Raw genomic sequence first — 23525 nt, 5'->3', positions numbered from 1 at the left:
CTAAATGAACAGAGTTGGCTTTTGTGGGGTCGGTTAATGTAAGCGCACATTCAAATGAGCTGTATATTGTGCAGGCATTTGGGCTCCTGAAGGTTCACCCATTGAAGAATTGTAGATGTTCAAAGCAAAAATTGGCGAGTTTAGCTTCCACAGCTTCTCTGAAGCACTAATATGTTTAAAAGACATGCAGAATGGGGATTCTATAAAAACATGGCACATTGGTTTTCCATATTTATAGTCCACCAGTGACTTCTATATTAAACGGTTTCAGTCTATGAGTCTAAACAAGATTTTTCAACCTGTCACTCCCACAGCTCAACCTGGTATATGAAATGCTAAACATGTTCTGTCTGCTTTGTACATCTTCCTTGACAAACACCTGGAGTAATGACTCCAGAATGAAGATTTAGCTGGCAATGTGAGGGATGAAGCACAAAACAGTTATTTTGGCTTTGCAATGCTAAGAGTAGTGAACGTGCATCTTGCTTCAAAATTGCAAGATGCAACTTGGAAGGCGCAGTGAAAGAGGTGATGGACTCTTCACGTAAGCCGTGCTCCTGGTGGCTCAAGTAAGGTTTGCCTGACCAAGAACCACAGGACCAAACCAAAATGTAGGATCATACCCATGGAGCAAAAACTATGAGATCAGACCAAAACAGCTGGTGTAGAGGTCAAACTTAGCCTCATTTTTCTGACCACCACCTTTGCTGTGTGCATAGATGGTCTTGTGGTGAAGAGTGGAAGACATGAGGCTCGTAATCCAGTTTAGACAGTTTCCTGAAGTCCTTCTGGCCAGGCTGTGTGGATTGTATCTAATAAAGGAGGCAAACACCTCAAAGGGGACTGCAGCCCTACTTCCTGACCAGAAATCCTTTACTTTTTGGCACCCCAACTCTGGATGTTAGAGCTCTCTGGTACCTACAGCAATATTCTGGATATCCTCAGAGTTACGGCAGTTTTGACATGGCCGAGCCGCTGAATTATGTGGTTTTTACTTCTGCCCCATTGGGAACCCGGACACAGAGGCTCTCCCACTCTCTTCCAGGGACCATCCTCTGGGATTTCTCTGAACGTGGGGGAGACCAGGGCCAGGGTGCTGGAGATGTAGGTCCTGCCACTGCCTGGGAGACACCAACCCACCTCCCTGCACGTGGTAGTGGCTCCTTCTCTATACTGGTTGGTGATGTGGATGCGTGTGTGTGTGGTGGCGATCTGGCTCCTCTCCATCCTGCCTGTTCAGAAAGCATCCCTGGAAACGGAGAAAAACTTAAGGACTCATTGGATCAGGAACAGAGTATGAAAGGGGTCATGGCTTTGATGAAGATGCTTCTTTAGGAGTGGAGCACTTGGTTCTGTTTTATACTTTATTCGGGGGCAGTTTGACATAAATTTTTAAATTTAACCCCTAAACTCTGAGCAAAACCCTCCTCCCGATGTCAAAGGTGACATCCCTCTCGATGCCCACACTGCAGCCTCCTCTTTGAGGTTTTGCTGTGTTGTGAACTGCAATAACTGGCAGCTCCCTGACTCCACAGGGATGGGGCTGTTGGAGAGGCAGATCTCACACAAAGGGCACCGACGGTGCTCCTCAGCATCACACAAAACCTTCCAAAGGATGGCAAGCTAAAAAAAAAAAAAAAAAAAAAAAAAAGTAGGCACCAAAAGGCAATTCCTGAGGTGAGAATTGTGTACATAATTTCTTTCCAGTGCACCAACAAAACTATTGTGCTCAGAAGATGGCTCTGGAGCTGCCTTTTGTTGTATTTTGTATGAAGTAGGGTTTAATATCTGCAATAACCACCAGGTGATTTTATTTCTAGGAACTAGATTATTTTACAATAAAAGAAAAGACTCTCTGATCGGTATTTTAGCAATCATCTTATGAAGAAAAAACACATCTAAACATTCCAGGAATATTACAATATGTTCTAAACCCAACTTAGTTTTGACTCATGCAGATTGATATTTGCACTATTTTACTGTACGGCACTGCTTCTCTTACACATACAATTGTTTCTTTCAGCAGTAACTAACTTGATTCTTCGTGTAGCAGGATCTGAGACTAGTAAACCACAAAGAAATTCTACGCTGCAGACAGCAGCAAGCAGAGGTCTCTCTAGCAAAGGCATTATTTTACAAAATGATGGATGTGCATATTTATTTGCTCTGTGACTTCCATGTCAGGTTTGTCATATTTCCTCAAATTACTAGTTAAACCAAGGTTTTGTGTTTTGTTTTGTTTTTGTTTCTGCTGAAGCCTGCAGGCTCAATATACCTTATAAAAATCAAGCTGTAATTTATCTGCTCCATAGATCAAGTGTAACAATAATCACTCTGGAGTCTGTGCTGGGTTCTGATGTCTGGCTTTGTTGGAAGAGATGTATGAAGTGAACAAAAAAGCTTCCTGATTTTCATACTCTGTAATAAACCTGAAATATGGAGAGAAGTGAAACACGTATTTAAATTAAACCGTGGAATCATGACAAAGAAGGAGAACAGAGAAATACACGCACACCCAGACACATATTATGCAATGACACAGTATTATTTCTTTTACCAGATGGACCTCTACAAGTTATGTATACTATATGCCGCATACGTATAGCGATTGAACTAGTGGAACAATTTTTATCCTGAACTTGGACTCCTCAGAACGGTGCATATGTTCACTTGCATTTTGCAGGGACAAAAAACTTGGCCAACAGAAAAACGTGTGGACCCCCAAACGGGTTAATATGCACAGGCGCTACCCGCAATAGCAAAGTGATAGTTCACACTGAATTCGCGACTCAGTGTTAACGCTTGTTTCACATACACATGGGTAATTTTGGAAAGGCCACGAACAAACTTCAGAATTTGTAGTAGATATTTGCAAAAATAATAATAATAAAAAAGCTAAAATTATTAGATGAACCATCTAACTGTGTACAAATTGAAAATGGGAAGAAAAACTCACAGAAGATTGCTGTAGCTTAAATTCCCCCCACACCCACACCCACATATACCCCTGTGAGGGTAGGAAATCATATTAATATCTTGACATATTTTTTATTGCCCTGGGTGGGCAGTTCCTCCCACAGCTGAATTGCCTTTTGCAAGGCATCGCTCTGCCTGCTTTTTTTTTTTTTTGTTTTTTTTAATAACAATACCAAAAGAATACATGATTCATCTTGCAGATGTTAGAAAAGCAACTCCCCATCTGGGGATGTGAACTGGGCACTGGATGATATGCAAAGGCGCTTGCCAGGGCTAGGCGAGTCCTTTGTCACCGCATGGGTTAATAAGCATTGAAGGGCTGTCACCACTGGGGCCCCAAGGAAGCCGAGCACGGGGTAAAGATTTCTGGTCCACTGGCTATAGGAATAGAGAGCTGCAGCGAGGCCCTCGCATTAAGAATAGAATGTAATTTTAAATTTAATTAATTCTCTGCAACGCACTTAGTGGAAGAGCTGCAGCCCCGTTCCAACTGTGGGAGGGGTACCTCCTCCGCTCCCCAGCTAAAGCGATGCCTGGGACTGCACGGGTAAAACACATCCTGGGAGGCACCTCCCAAAAGACCAATGCCTTGCATCCTGAGTTACAGGGCAAATGTTTCTGCCTCTAGCTCCCCAAAGTCTCTCTTGCCTTAAAAAACAAACAAACAAACAAACAAACAAAAACCCCCTAAATTGCAGTGGCGTTATCATTAAGAGATCCAACAGAAGCCTGGAAGAAGAGATTAGCACATACCAGAGTGACAGGGCTGCTAGGAAGGGGAAAAAATAGACAACATCAGTGCAATGTACCATTAAAAGTATGGAGTGACAGATGACAGTTGGTCTGTGATGGGGTGATTCAGCTAAATGGTAAACAGAAGGGCAGATTCTGATCTTGCTTATGCCAACATAAACCTTGGGTTGCAGAGGAGCTGCTTCGCGTCTCTAGTACCGGAGTCGAGCCCATAAAAGCTGTGACTCAGCCAGATAATCTCTGACAACTGTTAGTGCCGTGGTAAATATGGCAACGTGGCAGGCTGGAAAAGAGACTAAAAAAAGTTTCACTTCCACACTTCCAAAATGAAATTTTCAGAGTTTTTTTTCCCCTCAAAACAAAATTTAAAATCTTGATAGTAATAATAGAAGTGGTTAAGAAATGTTGAGGTAAAACATTTTATTTTATTTTTTCAGGTTGGATGAAATATTTTGATGAAGGCCAAATTAATGATGTTGCTGAGCCAATGAGTTGAAAACTCAGTTATTCCCATAAATCCAGTCCCCCCGGAGTGGACCTGACGGATACTTTACACGACCGTCAGTGGCAATGTGGTGGACAGACACACACGTCTGCATGAGAGGGATGAGGAGAGGTTTTTAAAATGAGATTATCTGCTAAGAAAACCTTCTGCATTTCATTTTGCTCCAAGAAAGGATCCTATCTAAAACATATGTCACCCCCTTCGTGTGGGCAGGCGTGCAAATGCTAACGCGGGACCTAACAAACTGCGCATTAGAGCTGAAGTCTTTTCGAAGCCACAGCTAAAACTCTCCCATCTTGCCTGCTGAGGCTTCCTCGTGATAAAGCTGGCTGCTCTCTGATTTTAGTACCGAGATGTCTGAAACTCAAAGGGATGGATCTGGCTTCTCCTGCCTCCTGGGCTGCCCCAGACCCCGTGCCCCTTCACCCCTCGGCACATCTGGCACCATGTCATTGGCATTTGGCAAATTACAACCTCACAAACTATCGGGATGTGAGCGTGTGTCACATTGCTTGGGTGATTAGAAGAGCAAATTCCCTGTTTTCTGCCCATGGTTTAACTTTGTGAGGTATTGGTATTTTTATTTTAGTCCACATAGTGCCTGGTTTCACCAGCAAGCTACTGCGGTATCTGCAGAACTAAAAATAAGCCATTTCTCATGGAAAATGTCATATTTTTCACATTTTAGCCAGTCTGAGCTGAAGAGCTGTGAAGGTCTCAAGTTTGCTTCTGATGTGCATGCAAAAGTTGGGATGCTCACCCAGCACCCCCCCACCCTCCTTGGTGGGAAAGGCCATGAGATGGGGCTTCCCCATGGGGAGGCCACCGCTGCTGCCGGAGCTAGTGGCTCCCGCGCCCTGCTGGAAGGAAGGGAGCAGGGGCAGCCCGTGTTTGTTCCTGATCACATCACCCGCTGAGGCTTTAAGAAATTTGGGATCACTCAGAGCCGTTTTAAGATCTGGGGAAAGGGTTTTGTATTAAGCAGAATGAGTTTCTCGTGTGAGCCCGACTCAAGGTGGCAGTGAAAATGGATCTTGGAAATAAAGCCATGCAGAAGCATCCACCTTATAGAAAAGCTAACAAAAAATATATGGATTGTGGAATTACTCTTTGCTGAGAAGGGAATTCAGATTTTATTCCTTTTATTACATTTTATTTCTTGCGTCATTACAGCGTACAGAGGCAGATTATTCCCCAGTTACAAAAACAGTTGTAGTGAGATGCTGCAGTTGAAAAGGACAAAACAGGCAACAGTTCAACATTCTCAGTTAGGATAATTATGTTAATATTAATGGATATTAATTTCTGTTTATTTTACAAATATTGTATTAGGAAACTAGCTTTCAGATTCACACCTCACCAAATGCTTTTCAACAATGATTTGTTTCATTAATTTTATCAGCTGCATTCCTTATTTTTTTATAGCACTTTCTTTGCTGAGAGACATTAATCCATGATAGAGCATCCTAAAAGTCTGTGCAGAGGAACCGAGCTGATAAATGTCGGTGTATAGGCTGCTCAACACTGTCAGTTTTTCAATTTGCAGTGCAGTTGGGGCACATAATAAATTTCTGGTTTTTTAAATTTTTATTTTAAAGATATTGAAAAATTTCTGTGCATATTTTCTCACTGTTTTAACATACGTACGAGCCCTCAGCATTCAAATGTCAAGTGATGATATGGGTTAAGTAATAAACCCTATGGTATTATTTTTGGAATACCTATAAAAATAACTAACACAGTTTAAAGTCGGTGTCTTAGTCAAATATTCAGTGCAGAATTAGTTTTTAGCTGAATTCAGTACCCGCCATTTCTGAGTTTCTCACTAATGAATATAAGATGCTAATGGGAAGTGAACAGGAAAATGTTCTGCATATGCTGAGTTGACCTTATATTCAAAATAAGAAAATGCATGTGCCACATGTTTAATTGGTTAAAAAATAATAAAATTCTTTTGTGCTTACACCTGAATGGAAAAGAGGACAGTGCACAAGTTGTTATTTAAAATGTTTGCTCTAAATTCTGAGATTCAGAAAATGTGGTGGCCTTCTCTAGAATGGCAAGAGCAGGGAGGGGTAGCTGACACTAAATTTTGTGTCTGGTTGTGATCCAGATTCATTCTTGCTGATATAACCATTCATTTCTGGAGGATATTCTGCTCCTGAGTATTGCAGTTTTCCTCTGGTGTGCCTTTACCCATCACGGGGGACATGGGTGGGCAGCCGGCACCAGGGAGCAGGGACCGGGACCTCCAGCACGGCCAGCTCCGCCTGAGTTACGCACGGCACATATATTATTCTTTAACACTTGTCTGCTAGTAGGCTTTATGTACAATAATCAGATGGCTGCCTACGACGTAACACCTCCCAGATGATAAACTCTTCCCCAAAATGAGTGTGTAAAGCCAAGGCAGGGATGGAGGTGGGCAGAACCTTCTCCAGGTAAGGGCAAGCCCTGGGCGAGGGTTTTACAGGCTGAAATCACCACCCTAAGCAGGACGCCAAGCTGCTTTTGCTCCACGCTATCCTGTCAATTTGCTGTGAATGCTCCACCCAATGCTGAATTCCTCTGCTAAAAACTGGAGATGGAGCTAAAATTCAGGTCTTGCGATCAAAACTCCCGGTAGTGTGCTGACTCTCATGTCTGGCCAGTGCTGCCGGCTATGAATCAGCATGGGAGTGTCAATAGGGAAACCTTACCATAAAAAAATAGGTGCTGTTACATTCCCTCCCCTCCTCCCAGGTTGCTGGGCCAAATTTCTTTGTCCCTCAAAAGCAGCTCTAGCCAACCCAGGCAATAGAAATGTCAGTTGAGTAGACCCTGGCTCACCCCTTGGCTCGCTTAAACCAGGCGATGCTGTTGAGTTAACCCATGACACACGTCAGCTTACCTTCCTGTCTTTCTCCAGAATAGACAGAGAATTCTATTTTTCCTATTTTTTTCCCTGGACCTTGGCCAGCTCAATAGAGGTCAAGTACACCAATCTGGGTCTAAACTACAAGAAAAAAAAAAAAAAAAAAAAAGCTGCATTTCAACCTTTTCCTCTAGCAGAGTGACAATATAATTCATGTTTATATTCCTGCCTTTGCCACTGTCCTGCTGTTTGACCTTGGGCAAGTCACTTCATCTTTTTGGACCTTCATTTCTCCTCCAGCTCATTTCTTTTGTATTTAGACTAATACAGGGCAAAAATAGACTAATGTCTATGGGGCAAAATGTGGCTGATGCTGTGCATTTGTATTGCTACTACGTAGCGTATCCATCTCCTGGACTCGAGGTCTCAGGCAGAAGTTAAGGAAGATAATATCAGCCACATTCCAAGGTATGGGATAAATGTGGAGCAACGTACTGTCCCTGTGCATGCACACATGCTGTGTGTTCTCAGTATTCCTTGCGTGTTGAAGATGACTCAGAAGAATTCGTTCCCAGCCACCCAAATTAGCAGGCAGCCTCTTTCATGTAAAGCAGCGCCGTGCCCACCAGTCCCGCCATGCAGCAGGAAAAGCAAAACGCTTGCTCTGTGCTGAGCTGTGATTGAATTTGTTCAGATTAGACCAGGAGCTGAACAAACTTGAAATGCCTTCATTTGAGTGAAGCTCCCATTTTTATGGAGATATTTGGCTGTCTTCAGATCTAATTTCAGGATCCAAACACTCCAATTTCCCTATAAGAATGTGTTCAAACACCACTTGACTGCTATTCTTCTCCCTTGCTGCAGAGCTGGGAAGTCATCACATCTGATGAGGATTCATTATAAAGTTGACAATTTGCCCCTTCCCTTCAAAAAAACTCAGCCAAGCTGCGTTCCTTTCAGCCCACACTGACTCTCATCTGAAACCTTCCCTGCCGCTCTTAAGAAACCTGAAATATCCAAACTGCAGGATTAAACCCATCCTTGCCCCCTCTAAACAAACAAACAAATAACAAAAGAGGGAAGAAATTATCTCTACGGTAAGGTGATGAACGTAAAGAGCTTATATGTTAATCATCAGCAGAAAAAAAATCCCCATGGCTCACATGACCCTGAAGTCGGAAAGGAAGAAAGGGAGAGATAAAGGGAGAATATGGACATCGGGAAAAGAAAAAAGGCAAGAGGCAGAAATGCGACGTGCCGCTGCCACGAGTGTTGCTTGCCCGCCGTGCCGCAGTGCTGGCAGAGCCCGTCCGGACCGGTTAACTGGATGATGCAACTTTTAAACTCCCAGTAATTCCTGCAGCGAGCCCGCTGGGTTCCAGATCGGCCGCACACACCTGGCTGGGGGCCATCCACCTGCGGCCCCCTGGGTGCCCCGTGCCGCCTGGCAGCGGCGCCCTGGGTGGGCTGGGGGGGGTCCCAGCAAGCCCCCTTCCCTCCGGCCAGCCGCACTCGCCTGTGCACCCATCACTTATCCAGACATTCCTTTCTCCCCATAATGCCTCTTTGCAAAATAAAGGCAAATTGATTTATTATTATTTTATTTTTGGGGTATGCCTGGTCTGGAAGGAGTTAAAGTCATTATCTCCTTGGATGTCCACAGCAGCACCACATCCCCGCTGCGCTCCATCAGAGCTGCTGGGGCAGTGTCAGCGATGACTTCACCTCCGCGCGCTGCAGCATCGCGCAGTGCCCAACTGCTGGAGTTTGCTAATTTGTGTGTTTTCACTCGAGGCCTGCTGATTCAATCATTTTAAAGATGCCCATTTCTTCCAAGCCAGGGATTTTATGACTCTAAGGATTAGAAGCTGTTATCCCAACAAACCCTGGAGCTCTATATATTCTGATTTTATGGTAAGCTTCACTAATAAACTGTTTAAAACATATGCTAATTGTGTTTATTGTATTCTTTAATTATCATATGTATCATTAAAGATGTACTATCCCGTTTGGAATCCTAATACTGAATGCCCTGCCTTTTTTTCTTTTCTTTCTTTTTTTTTGATACCATTGCACAGTACTGCATTACTTTAAAAAAAAAAAAAGCGAGGAAATAGAGAGATATATATTTTAACAAGGAAACCTATTTTGGATTTTCATTGTTTATTTAAAAGTAAAGTCTTTGAATTTAATGTGGAATCTCTCTCCTGAAGAAAGGCAGGCAGGGAATGACATAACAAAACATGGCATTCTGTCTCTGTGCATTTTATTCCTTAATTTATTTTTTAAATATGCCTCCCTATAGTCTATTATGCTTAGTTTTCTGTTTTCATACTGCTCAAAATGATAATTTGCACAGCCAAGATGGGTTACAAAAGATCAGAATAATTGTCCCCTCATTTTTGTTATAGCTCATTATTCTTATCATACATAAACACACTCATATACACGCTCCTGCACGTGCATAATAAATAAGTATATTATGTATATGTACACACATCCATGTATACATATGTATATTCACACTTATTCTCGTGCCAATTTTTTCCCCAATTAACGGAGAGTTGTTTTCCCAAAAAAGAGGTACCAGTCTTCCTAGCCATGTGAGTAATTTTCACTGCTTTGAAGACTGATCTTCATCCTGAATGTGGTTTTATCCTGCCCCTTTAAAACGAGGGTTCCCCTGTACAATAAAATCTTCATACTTAGCACTCACAATATATTCCCCTCCACTGACCTGCTCCCAAGCCCTGAGCGCTATTGATTGCAATGGCCTGCCCTGATTTCTCTCTTTGCTATTTTGATGTGATTATTTTCTTATTTTCTTTTTTTTTTTTTTTCCACCTGGGAAAATGAATTGGCATTAACATCAAGGAATTTTGCTCACTGCTGAAAAACAAAGCAGCAACAGCAAAAAAAAATCTAAGCGTTTTTCAGCTGCGCAAGTCAAGGAAAATGGATGCGGGCAGAAAGACGCATGTGCAGTGAGATCGGTCCTTGGTCATCAATATTGCAGATGAGAATAATAAATATGGGCAGACACATGCCAGCAAAATGTGGGCACGCACGCTTAACACAGGCTTCTTCTTCCTTTCTGCTGGGTCATGCACACTGGTGTGCTCCAGCCTAGATCTTTACAGGTCATTTCCCCCCACACATTTGAGGGACATCCTGGGAAAAAAATGAATATCCCAGTAGAAAGTGATGTTTTGATGCAAAAGAATGAAACTACTGGGCTGCTTTGCTGCTGACATAGCAGGGAATTTGCTCTCAGGAATTTATCAGTCAGACTTTTTTTATTTTAGTTGGTTAAGAATGTTTCCTTTAGGTACCAGATGCTAATGTCACATCATGAATGAAACCGCTTCTGCAAATTGAATAATGTCATTTGCATTCACTCATTCAAAATAACATAGAAAAGTGGCAATGCTGCTCTGTGCTAAAGTTAAAAATCCTATTTCCAGGCAAAAGAGAGTGTCTGCTTGGGTCTCCAAGCCATGATAAAACAATGGGATTTGGATGCTGATAGAGGTCTTTAAAATATATGTTAAATATTTGTATCATTGGGCCAAAAATAATTTTAAAATCATACAATTTTGGTTTTTAAATAAGGGCAACCAACAGCCTACAGCACCCTCATCACATAACACAGAACTTCATGTCGGGTCAGATTCTCTTTATAGGGGTGCTGGCTGAATTTGGAATAAGCTGCCTGCAAATGCGTTCTGGCTCTTCAGTTGCTGGGATCACTGAGAACATCATTAATTGTTTGTTTTGCCTTTTTGGAGATTTAGCCCATGTGTCCTTGGTGGTTTGACATCCCGGCCACAGATGTACTTCAAGCTGCAGGAAGAAATAGTGGGTTGCATCATGTTAAAATAAACCTGTTGCGATTAGGGACATCTCAGCTACATGCAGACTAAGCTTGATTTTTCCCTGGCTTCTGTGGGTTTAATATTTCACCCCAGCACGAGGGGTGCTGGCGTCGGGGGGACGCTGGGGAGAGCAGGTCCTCCCCACCCGCGCAGGTCTGCCCTTGCTGCAGCCCCTGGAAACAATCATTTTGCGCAGCCCCAAATTAAAGCATCGCCCTCTCTCTCTATTATATTAATGGATTTTATGCTATTTTTTAAATTACACTGTTTTCAAACTCGAATACATTTGAATGTCAGAATCTAGTACCCAAATATAAATGTCAAGACCTCTGTACATCTGTGGCATGTAGGAACTAATTTAATCATCTCAGTGAAGCGATTTCGGATCAGACAATCACTTTCTTTGAGTGGAGGGGTTATGAAGAGGGTGCACAGTTGCAGGAGAATGCTTACACACTATTTAGGGCCACGCTTTTTTATAAAAGGAAAACTAAGATGGGCGTTTGTTCCTGAGTGGAAATTCCCAGCCCCTGCCCATCTCATGGGAACTGGGGTAATTGTATCTCAGGTTCAGAGAAATGACATGAGGAATATTACATTTTCATTTATTGCAGGAAAATAGGGGTAAAAGTGATGGGAAATGATTTTTTTCCTTTTTTTTCTCTGGTGATTGGAGCAAAAAAGGACAATCTTGTGAAATACAGGCCGCCGGGTCACCGTGCGCGGCTCGGCTCCCGGGGTGGGTGAGTGCACTGGCTGCGCACGCGGAGAAAGCGAATGCAGAGGCAAACCCAGCTCCAGCTTCACATATGGCCTGTGGGCCTCCTCCTTCTAAAATTCAGCTTAGATGGTTTCCTTCCTCCTTTTTACATACTGCATTTAAAAAAAGGCAAAGGCAGTGCAGGCAGCATTTTTTCCAAGAGGTAGGTGCTGAACAGGACTGGCAGAAGGAGCTTGATCTCTACGCAGGCCAGCTACTCACAGCACTCACGTTACTCAGCCCTAACCCATGTCTTCAACCTGTCTTAGGAGGAAGAAAAGTTCCTCCTGAATTTCTGGGGGAGTTTGGATCAGCTCCAAGCCACTGCTCTGCAAAAACTCTCCTCGGGGTCCTCAGCAGGAGCACAGTGATTGTGTGGGAAAGACCAAGCAACACGGCACCTCCTTTCCCAGGTTTCCAAGGGATCGGAGAGGCGTAGGATGAAGTAGTGTTGTTGGAGAAAGACGAACAAGAGGAAGGGGAAGGGTGGATCAGAGCCTGGCGGCTGGGCACGGGAAATGGGATCAGTGGGGGGGTGACTGCAGGGATGGTTGCAGACCCGACATTTAATAAATGAAGGACAAGCACTGACCCTACCGGCCCATGTGCATGGGGAATGTTTGCCAATGTCCTCTCCCTGACACCTCACCAAACCTTTCCATCACCTCCCAAACCAGCCCGGCACAGTTTGCATGAGATCCAATCCAGTTCCCAATGAATTTGCTGGAAATAAGTATGGATTCGACACTGATGGCATTCGCCTGTCTTGCATTTAAAACTTTCAGCTCTAATTCTGTCTTCACAACCAGCAGGATTAAAAAGTTAGAACTAAGATAATTTTGCTACTGTTTCAAGCACCCCCCAACAAAACAAACTAAAAGAATAATCAGAAGTGCAATCTATTTTGGAGAGCTTTGGTGAAAGAGGCTTAATTTGTTGGATTACTTGTTACAATTAGATGCAGTATAGATGATATCAAATTATATTAATAGCTCTAACATTTCGTAAGTGTTAGTATGAAAACTGTCCAGCCTTGATAATGAAAACATACACAAGCAAGCTTTGTAAAACAATCAAAAATCAATCCGATGTGTCAAGCTGAACATATCAATGAGACAGTTTGCAGTCAGAGGGTTTTCTTATGAAGTGCTGTCAACAGTCAATGCTACACTTGTCTGATCTGTCCAGCTCTGCTAAGTGGAAAGATTTCTCTCTCTCTTTTTTTTTTTTTTTTTTTTTTTTTTTTTTTTTTTAACCCAATAGAAGAGAAAGGAAAAACAGGAAAATGTAAGCCACGGTAATTCATCTCAAGTATCCTGAAGGACAATTAGTAACAAAGGCTAGCGGTGGTAAGCCTGCTCTTTGGTGTGGTTTGGAGATCCGGGGCTGTAATTATTGAGCCATCCTGCTGAATAGCACAATCAATGCTTGACGGCTGCATGGCAGAGCGCCGGTGCGACGGCTTGAGCCCTTGTGTAAATGAAACGTCAGGCTGGGGGAAAAGGGGGCCATTGTGTTTACCCCGCTTTGATTAGCTTGTAGCGAACAATGAATTTTCAATCGACGCAAGACATTTTAATGGTGTTGTTGGGATCTTTCTTAATAGGTGGTTTGGATGATAGAAAGGGAGGGTGAAAGGCGCTGCTGAGGAGGATGAATTCCCCCCACTCCGTGCAGGTGCACGCATCCAGCCCAGTGGTGAGGCTCCTCCTGGCCGGACCCCGGTCCATGGTGCGGGCAGAGCTGGGCTGGAAGCAGCCCCCGGGATCAGAGCAGCAGCACTGTGGCGCAGTCCTGCCAGCCTTCATGACTGGCTGGGCAGGTGACAGGGGCTTGCATCTGACTACACATTTTTCTGCCTGAAGGTCCTCAAGCCTCCCCACTCTTGCTCCCTTGAGCGTGTCTCTTCTTGATTTGTAACCTCAGGGTTTAGCCCTCTCCCCCTTCCATCATATTTTCCCCCTTTTCCCCCATCTCTCCCAAAAATAAGCTTCCCCTTTGCAGCATCAAGTTCAAGCTTTCCAGCCTTCCCTTTAAATTCCTGCCTAACTTCTCATGGACACATCTCTATTCTTCTCATGTCTTACTTCCTTCTTTCACAGCAGAAATATTTACCAAACTCTTCTTCAAACCTGCCGGTAGCTTAACTTCTCCCTTTGGTTTTCCCAGCGCTGCTCCTTATATTGCAAAATCATCCCTTCCTCCGTGCACAAAAGGAACATCCAATCTCGAGCCAAGGATGTTCTGGGAGACTTTTGTGGATGTGTGCCCAGAGGTTAGGGACCCTATCAGATTTTTTTTTACTATTCAAAGGTATTTGCCAATCCCCATTTCTCACCAAATGCAAATATTCCGGACTCGGGCACTGTCACTGAGCGGGGAAGGGATGGGTAAGCCCAGTGCCTTGTTTCCAGCTGCACACCAGCAGAGCAAACCTACGCTGCCAGCGTACGTACTAACAGCTGCTTTTTGCCTGCATGTAGCCTGTAACGCTCACCCCTTCAGGACAGGGGGAATATCGAGGTAAACAAATACCTGCAGAATGCACATTACTTTGCACTGACTTTTGCTGCAGGGCTGTCAGACCGCCCCAGTGAGGGAAGCAGCCCCAGTTGTGCTAAGCCTGTGGGGAAGACAAGTGACAACAGGAATATCCAAATGTTTTGGGAAGGTGCTTCCTTCCCTCAGCCTCATTCAAACACACTTGTGTCGCCAACCTGTTCAGCATTAATCCCCCCATCACAAGATTATCCATGTCCCATCCAGATCCCGCCAGCCCTGTAGCTGGTACATGAGATGCCTTACTCCTGCCATCAGCTCTGATGAAGAGTTCAGTCGCATATTTCTTCCTCCAGCAACTGCTCGGCCACGGAGCAAAGCAAAGTTGAACCTCTGTAAGCTGCTCGGGGCAGGCACCGTGCCTTCCCCGTAAATCACCACAGCGCACCTCCTCAGTGGAAGGCAGTCTCTGCAGATGTAATTGATTAGTAACTATCAGCTAATTACAGGGTAATCACATGATTATTTTTGCTTTGCAAACTGAATAGTTGTCATGAGATTGAATAATTGTGCGGGGCAATTTTACATGCAGGCACATACTACTGCTGAGTAAAATCAGATAATCTGTAATGCATACAGCAGGTAGGATTATTTTGTTCCTATCACTGTAGAAGTCCGGTGTGCACATCATTGCATCATGTGCTTCTGAAAAGGATGTTTGGATCCTATGCTTTAAAGCAGAACCAAAAGATAAGAAATTGCTCTACCAGTATTACTAGAATTAAATACAAATCCTGAAACCTTTGGCAAAGCAGCACCTTCGTGGCTCTGCCAGCCCCAAGGGAAAAGGCAATGCTTGTGCCCCGCAGAGGAAGGAGGAGGGCTGGGGCTGCTCCTCTCCGGGGAAGGAGAGGAGGAGAAGCAGAGGCATGGACACCGCCGGAACACACACTGCTTAACCCTGGGGTCTTGTTTGCCTGCAGCCCACGTAGCTGGCGCAGCCAGGCGGTTGCACCTGCAATCAAGTGCAAGGGTTCCCCTCTCCTCCCAAAGCCTGGTCACAAAATGCAGATACAGTGGTCGGAATAATTTGTCCCTTCATAGCTTAGTAAAATTTTGGTGTTGGCAGGAGAGTCAATCAAATCCTAGTAATGCAACCCAAATATTTTCTCATACGGATTGGACACAGTACCAGTAAACGATGTGAAGAAATTATTTTCTCTGTTGGCAGTTTGATCCGAAGGGCACACTGGCTTCTGAGTGTCTCTTCCCTAGAGAAGACGATTAAACATTTCAGGCCATTTTCAATGTCACTGATTCAGATCAGTCAAATATTGAAGACATGGGGTTGAAGCGGGAAGATATCACGTTCCCTTGGAGCTCCCAGTATTGTGGCATCAGACCTGTGGGATAAATGCTCCCACAGATGAGACCTGTATTTTCCAAATTCAATGGAAGTACGAATGCTTCCATTGCCAGGGAATCCTGAAGATTCCGAGAGCTTCCTACATCTCAGGATTCCTGCAAAAAGCACTGGAACTACCAAAATAGGACTGACAGGGGAAAAAACCCACACTTCAGTGATTTAGAAAGAAATAATATAAAGAACCAACATATGTCTGAATTAAAAAAAATGCTTGTATTAAATTAAGTTTGGCATTAGAAGACACATTTCTATATGAGCCAAGAGCTAGCAGAACGTACATGGGAATATATTTAGCTTTTATCCAGGAAAAGTTAATACAAGAAACAAATGCCGTAAGCACATTCATGGATGTACCGGAGGACAGCTCAGATCCTCGGCTGATGGAACTAAGCCTCCATCATTTGTTGCAATGGAGATACAGGGATTTACCCTGGCTGAGCCTTCTGCTCGGTCCACAGAAATGCTGTTGATGCCAAGGGGGACTAGGCACTAACCGGGAAGGAAGGAAGCTGGAGCAGGGAGACTTTGTCCCTTCATATTTCTTCATGAAATAACAAAGGAAACATAAGTAGAATGTATTTGTAAGGCCACGCTGCTGTCAGAGGGCTTGGGTAGAAGAAAAACAACACGAGCTTCACTCTTAGATTGTAATGTCCTCAGAAATGGCCATCAGAGGCTCAGCCCAAGGCCCCAGATGAACTAAAAAATGCTCCTGTGCAGCAAAAAGTCTCTCAGAATGAGTTATGTTGGGTTTACATGGAGCCATACCTACTCACAGCCTGATTTGAAGATAAAAATAAGGAAAAAACCCCAATTCTTTGCTAGCAGAATTATTTTTGCTCCCAGAAGATAATTTATTAGTAACGTTGCATCTGAAATTAATTTTGAGTGAAACTGAAAGCTCATACACCCTCACTGATCTGAATGTGGAAGAACAGAAACACTTCTCCATCGTTCTCTAAATGCCCCCTGATACACCCGCCCCCTCACCCCCCTGCCCTCCGTATTTCAGTGTGCACCAGCTAAGCTTTCTTTAGTTTCCAGGTGTAGATTTTTGTAACTGGAAAATATATTTATATCATGCAAACTCTTGTTTTAATATCTCTGGATTTGAAAATCTCAGTGGTTAAACTAAGAACTGCATTAGAAGTAGAAAGGAAAGGTTGAAAGCTGTAAGTGAGAAAAAAAAAAGAAAGAGGAAAAATCAGGGTCACCTGGTTACAGTCAGACAAAAGCCACATTTCAAAAAATGTACCCTGTAATTTAGTCAAAATGGAAAGGACGGGAAAAAGGTCAATATTGTTTTAAATGAGACTAACAGCTTCCTTTATGTAATGGGTGAACTCCAGTGTGTTTCCGGATGATTGGCAATTTAGCTGCTTGGGGGAAAAAAAAAGGTTAAACTTATCAGCACACAAAAGTGCCAGCAATTTATTTCTGTCACTTTCCCACAAATTAACCTATTTTAAGGCATTCTGAACCTCATCAGCAAGCCCAGGTGTGGTTGGGAATGAGGGTCACCACCAGGTCCATGTGCACAGGGGGAACGTGACAGCAGCCCTGGGAGGTGGCAGCCACACAAAGAAGCTCTTGGAGTGGAAGACGAGTCTGGAGTGGAAGACGAGTCTGACGAGGAGAGGGCTTATATTTACAAAAAGGAAAATAATTATTCAGTGCTTTCCCAAATGAGCAAGGTTTGGTCAGCCTGACCACTGATGTGGACCCCGAGGTCTGATGCTCTGCACCTATCTGCCAGGAGGAAGGTGTAAGCAATGGATGCTGGGGATGTCAGCTTGCACGGTTCTGCTATGCCAAAAAATATTTAAGGACCTGGGTCCTGCACTGAACAGCCCCTAGCTTTCAAACACAAAGAATATGGACAAGCAGAAAAAAACCATGGCTCTAACCCCGTCCCCTCACACACCTTTGCTCATCCAGTTTGGAAACCTTGTCACATGCATGGACATAACTGGTTCCTTAGGCTGTAATCCCCAGAGACAGCGTGGAGGAAACACTCTCTTCTGCAGCCGCAGCATCTGTCTGCTCTGCTGGCTGGCTGGCTGTGGTGCTGACCGCTTTTTTAAAAATATATTTCTATAAGTTTATAGCTTTATGGACAAACATGAGGCTAGGGTCCCACCACTGGTGACAGTCTCAAGCAGAGGGGTGGCACGCAGCTTCAGTGTGTGCCCAGGCAGGGAGGTTTCCCAGCACCTTATTTTTTTACAGAGCAGCTATTGATCGATCTCCACAGATTTTTCCCAGGAGACTGGCTTGGCTTTACGCTGCAACCTGCACCGGTGGGGTGCCTCGGTGGAAGGACAAAGCGGGACCGAGGGGGGCACGGCAGAGAGGTGGTCAGCAGCAGGGGCTGGGAAAGGCTCCTGGCACGGCGGCTGCATCGAAATGGGCTGGGAAAGCTGGGGAAATGGTACGGAAGGGGTCAGGGAGGGGGCTGAGCAGGAGGGCATGCTCGAACCCACCTCTGGGAGCCCCTGAGAGGCACAGTTCCCCACCGGGGGTAAGGAAAATGCCAGAGCAGAAAAGTAATTCTTTTTTCATCAGCTTATATGAGAGATACGGGCTTCTACGAGAAACACCGGCTTAAATGAGACCTTTAGCATTAACATTTTCAAACAACAGTTGGTCTTTCCTTTCCATGCTAATTACAGCCTTTCTGAAAGACCAGGGCAGGGCCTCCCGTCACCCCGTGTGTACCGGGGCTGGGCAAGGCTCTCTCACGCAGCACTCTGCAATTTCAACAGAAAAACAGCGTAATTAATTTAAACATAATAGCTACAATTTTCAAGAGGACCAACATGAAAGGCTAGTGGATTAAGGCTCCCATACCATTTGTGGCCAGAAGATTCCATGGTCTAGATGCTGAGAAGTGTGGTAGTACCGATCTTCGCGGTGAGGTGCTCAGCTCTCTGAAACCCAGGAATTTTTACAAGGTGCTGCCTCTCAAAGGGAACATGAACATCTTTGATCTAAATCACTCCATCTCACAGCTGATAACACTGTGGTTTTCCCTTTAAAACACATCTAGTAGATAAAGCAGCATCCTTCAATATCTGGATATTTTTTAGCGTCGATTTCAAATACAAGGATGCTTGACTGGCTGCTCTACACCGTAACAAAGCTCTTAATGATTGTTCCAGATACATCCACAGGTGAATCTGCCAGTGAGTTAATCAGCAGAAGATGCTTGACACAGTGATATTTTGATCCTTGGAATTTCCATGAACACTTATGGGGCCTTTTTTCCTTCTCTGACCATTTAAACCCACCATCAGTGGGTCTCCTTCTTACCCAGATTACTCTACAACTAAATACTGCCTGGCAGCAAGATGCTGACCTCAAATTAACAGCAAAGACCCCTGTAAAACTTACAGGAGTATGATTTCAATTCAGACCATTAAAATATTTCTACTGCTTCTGCTTGTTCCTTAATGCTTGTTTCATTAAATACCTGAAATACCTGTTTTCACCTGCTATAGGCACCATTACCTCTGCCATCAACTATTGTGATGCAACACTTGTTCTCATGGTTACACCCATAGATGATCAAGAAAACAGACTGAAAATACGAGCTCTTTGCAAGGGGGGAGCCTTTAAAATTTATCTTTTTAGATCTAATTAATACAGCTTAATTATCCTTTAATAAAAATGACAGTCATAGTAAGAATAATAATATGATGTAAGCAGCGTCAGGAGGGATGGGCTGTAGATTTCCAGCAAAGTTTTCCAGGTCAGGCAGGGAGAAAAGACCAGCTTAGGAAGGAAACGAGGAAGGCTGAATTTTCACTCACTCTTTTTTCGCCCTCTGGTATGAGACAGTCAGGTGACAGCTCATGTTAGCAAAACATTAACTTCCAGAGGCCTTTAATAACAGCCTTCAGTGATCCTAGAAATGCTAAAAAGGCCAATTTTTCAGTCTAGGGTATTTGAATCAGTAGCTTTTCATATTGCAGTTGAGGCATAAATAGCCATTGTATCTGCTGAAATTATTTTGATCAACTTATGTATTCACCAAGTGGTGTCACTACCACCGTTCTCGCCATCGCAGTGCTGGAGGAGCTAAGATTCGAGAAACTTGACAGGATAATTAAGTATGAAAGCAGACTGGATTTAGCAGGACCCCAGTGAGTCAACAATCCTGATTGTTTCATCATCTCGGCTTTGTGCTGTTCATATCTTATCAGATTAGATAACAATCTGCTATAGCTATGAGTTGAATTACCATGTTGAACTGCACAGTTAGACCACATGAAAAACATCAATACACATTTAAATAATCCCATTTTCAAACTCAGATAAGAAATGGCCAGCCTCTACAAATCAAAGGCATATCCTCAGGCTAAAATAAAGAGTGGTCTGATTACCTATTCAGTTATATCAAAGTGCAACAATCAAATGCTATTGCCAATATAGCGCAAAGGGTCTTATAGCAGAGCAGTAGCACGACTGCCTCGTGACAGCAAATTTCAGCACTAAAATTCACGGGTGGGTGGTGAGTTTTAAAGGTGAGGAGAGGACGTAGCCAGGTAGCTCCCATGGAACTGGATGCTTTCAGAGTCTCAGAGCCTCCTCCTCCATGTTCCTCCTCGCAGCGCTCACAGGGCTGTTGTTCTCAGCCTCTGGTGCAGAAGCTCAGAGGGTCTCCAGGCACCAGGGCGTCCCTTTTCCAACCTCTCCATTACCCTCCCTGACACAGAGTCTCTGTTACCAGCCCATGGACCCAGGACCTCTTGTTCCTCCTACCCTGTCTGCCCAAAACGCCCTATGCTCTCCCAGAAGACACATTTTACAGGCTTTTCCAGTGGAGACTCCCCACTCTCTCCCCACTACCACGGGGGACAGATGTGACCTCCTGGGAGGTGGTGGGGCCACGGTACCTGCAGAACATTTTCCTGCAGCATCTCTGGGGAAGGGGTGGGAGATGACAGGCTTGAAGGGTCTGGCCAAACCGTGAGGGCACACAGATGCTCTCACATCCTGGGCAGTGGGCGAGAAGCCATGGAGGCCTCCACTTGGAGATGTCCCACTCTTCCCTTTTCTTCCCCTCTAGTCTATAACAATATGGGAACTGACCAGAATTTCTACTTACACAAAGGTGAATTTTCCTAAGTTGCCCTGTCTTTAAGAGGCTCTCATTAAAAGGGTCACTCTCTTTCTTTTTTCCTTATTCTCTCTCTCAAAAACTTAAACCACAAAGCTCCATCACTTTGATCTCATGATCTCATATTTCCTATTCTCAGTAATGCCATGGCACATGTAAATGTCTTTTCTTTAACAACGAATGGAGGCCTTGAAGGGCCGTGCTGTTCCATCAGATTCACACAGCTAGGAAATGTATTAATGGAAACAAAATTATTTCTGATTTGTCCAGGGTTGAGACAAGAATTAATCCTGGAGAAGTTAAGTTTGAGATGAATATACGGCCCTCTTAATTACAGTCACAGTTTCTACCACCCTGCCAGATCCCAATACTGCGTGAAAGCTGGGCGAAATTCTGCAGTAAGAACGCTATTGTTGAGAATTAATATAGAATTAAATAAAAATTAAATGGGAATCAATTTTCTTTAAGTACTGTCAGTCATCCCCCTTCTTTCTTTCTCTTTTCCCCGCCCCTCGCACATTATCCTCTGATCTTTTATGCAGCTATTTGCAAACTAACCATTAGTTGTCAGTCTCCAGCCATGCACAACCCAGCCGGCAGCCGAAGGATCCCGCGCAGCCCCCGGCACGCTGATGGGAGCATGGAGAGCCCACGCAAGGACATGCGTGACCCACCGGAGCAGGGAACCACTCATTCATCAAGGATCCCTGGAAATCACCCAGTAACGATCCCCAAAATGAGCCACTCTCTTCCCACCCCACTTCCAGCCCAAAGCAGCTGCTGCCATGCGACGTGGCTGAGCGGCCACGCTCATTTCCAGCAGTGGCACCAAAACCCATGACGGCATCGCCAGGGTGGAGGGAGCAGCACGTGCTGGAGCGGCAGCGTGTCAGTGGAGCCTGTTGTGCTTTAGTTTTCATCAGTGGAAAACAGAAAGAACTGGGGGAGGAGAGGGGCATTAGCTATTTTTTTACACATTTGGCCAATTATTTTTGAAGTTTCCTTTGCTGGGGATGCTTTTGATCACAACATTCTGAGAGGAAACAGCAAAGGAGCATATATTTCCCATAAAAATTTAGATTTCAATAAAATAGCCCATTGCATTTTATATGTTTTTCTCAACTGGAGAACTCTCAGCTGGGTTTGCTCAGAAGCTCTTTGGCTGCAGATTAGATCCCGCAGCAAAGAATATCTGCAGTGTTCCATGGTAAATGGAAGGTGGTTGGCAATGAGCATCACCCTCCTGCTGAAATGACCCGTCTACAAGATGCAAGTGGTAATAAATATGGGCTGTGGATTTGCTGGGCACTTGTCTTGAAAAAGAGCTTGTTGTACACTAATGGGAGAGGAAAGCGTCAGACTGAAAATACCTTTGGCGTGCTTACGCTGGAAGAAGGTGTGTGAATAAACCATCACTTGATCTGTTAAACTGTTATCTGTTCATGGCTTATATACTCTTCAGGACATGGTTCATCTGACCAGGAATGGTCAGAGAACAATTTCCCTCAAGGGGCACAGTGTAAGCTTTGAGAATAATTGATTTCTTGAATGGTGGCCAAATTGCTGGGATGTGTGCATCTGTACTTCATTTTGGGTCAAACGGAGCATGTTCAATCCAAAACGAACCATCCGATTCCTAATCTTCCTTTAAAATAAAATGTAGCCAGAGCTGAAAGGACAACGCGAGTCTGAAATTTTGGGGCTATATAATTCAGGAAATTTCTAAAAAAATGTATCCTATTTCAGTGTTTTCACCTTTGCTAGTTAAAGAGATTTATGGATTCAAGCCCTATTTAGTGAACAGTTTTGATTAATGTTGAACCCAATTTTTAGTGACTAAACCATCCATCCAGCACATTCTCTGGGACAGTCAGTTGCGATGGTGACTGGAGAAAAACCCAAAAGCCACCATCAGGGGTGGTGGCATTTCGAACCTGCTGGCTTTCCAAGGACAGAGGAGGAGAAATTCAGCTCCTGGCTCCACGGAACCTGGAGGGTTTCCCCTGTGATGCTTCCAGAGCAGATAGCTGGAGCTCTGCTCGGCAGCACGCAAACTCCCGGCCCTTCATTCCCATCTCCGTCATGGGTGTTGACACCATAACCCAACCTTTTCCAGTACAACTTTCCTAGCACCTTTATGTGACGCAGGTGCAATGCCAAGAGATCAGCCAACTCCTCAGTGTCGGTTTTCCCCGCCCAAGCTTTCGCAGGTGCCCTTGGGCACGGTGGTGGCCCCGGGAGGTGATGCAGAGGAGAGCATCCTTGGCAGCTCGCAGGCTGGGGTTTGGGAGCATCTCAGGGGTCTTTCTCAACCTACAGGATTCTGTGATCCTAGGAAGAAGTCAGCTGTGCAGCTCCCCCAGACTGTCAGACCTCATTATATTCCCCAGGGCTCCGGCGCACTAAGGTTAGAGAGACATTTCCAAAACAAGGGGCGAGATACCACAGAGATAATTATGGATGGGAAAAAGAGATGTATTTTTTTTCTTCATTTAAAAATGTATTGATATATACATTGATGAGCTAAACTGACAAGCTGTGCTTGAGAAAGGAGTAATTGCATTTTTAATAATATTAAACCTGACACCTGCCTTGGCCGATAACACGCAGTCCTGACACTACTTAGCTAGCAATTAGGACACATGAAAAGGATGAAGGGGAAAACAGTATTAAACTGAATCTGCATTTTAAAGAACATAAAAATAAAAAGACTGTTAATTGTCTAACACTTTGTTAATTCAATCAGGCATGCAAT

At 44.2% G+C, this 23525-nt stretch overlaps 1 long non-coding RNA gene across 3 annotated transcripts in view; it reads right to left on the bottom strand.

The window, feature by feature from the left end:
• Positions 1-23525, bottom strand: part of LOC114012852 (uncharacterized) — a 189345-nt gene that overhangs the window by 14874 nt on the left and 150946 nt on the right. The window lies entirely within an intron of this gene.

Source organism: Falco peregrinus, chromosome 9 (assembly GCF_023634155.1).
Source record: "Falco peregrinus isolate bFalPer1 chromosome 9, bFalPer1.pri, whole genome shotgun sequence".
NCBI lineage: Eukaryota > Metazoa > Chordata > Aves > Falconiformes > Falconidae > Falco > Falco peregrinus.
Note: the sequence above shows the minus strand (reverse complement) of the source record. Positions and strands in the feature narration are given on the sequence as shown.